This window comes from Mytilus galloprovincialis, unplaced genomic scaffold, assembly GCF_965363235.1.
Source record: "Mytilus galloprovincialis unplaced genomic scaffold, xbMytGall1.hap1.1 HAP1_SCAFFOLD_43, whole genome shotgun sequence".
Lineage (NCBI taxonomy): Eukaryota > Metazoa > Mollusca > Bivalvia > Mytilida > Mytilidae > Mytilus > Mytilus galloprovincialis.
Window position 1 is genome coordinate 107,501 of NW_027467992.1, and position 507 is coordinate 108,007.

A 507-nucleotide genomic window follows, 5' to 3' on the forward strand; every position below is an offset into this window, starting at 1 on the left:
CTGGGGATTCCAAGATTTCAAAATTTTTCAAAATTTTAAAAGACGGCTCAGCCGGGGCAGGGACGGTCGCCCGTCGATCCGACGATCCCCACTACCCATCCGACCCCTTACTTGTGGGCCGTTCTCACCCAGGAAGGAATTTTCGACATTTGAAAAAAAAAAAAAAAAAAAAAAAAAAAAAAAAAAAATCATCGGGCCTGCTAGCGGGCGACCGCGGGTCTGGACGGCGGGTGAAGGTACGCGGTCGGCCTGCTAGCCGTCTACCACGGGTAAAGGTACGTGGACGGCCTGCTAGCGGGCTACCACGGGTAAAAGTAAGCGGACGGCCTGCTAGCGGGCTACCGCGGGTCTCGACGGCGGGGAAGGTACGCGGTCGGCCTGCTAGCGGGCTACCACGGGGAAAGGTACGTGGACGGCCTGCTAGCGGGCTACCGCGGGTCTCGACGGCGGGGAAGGTACGCGGTCGGCCTGCTAGCGGGCTACCACGGGTAAAGGTACGTGGACGGC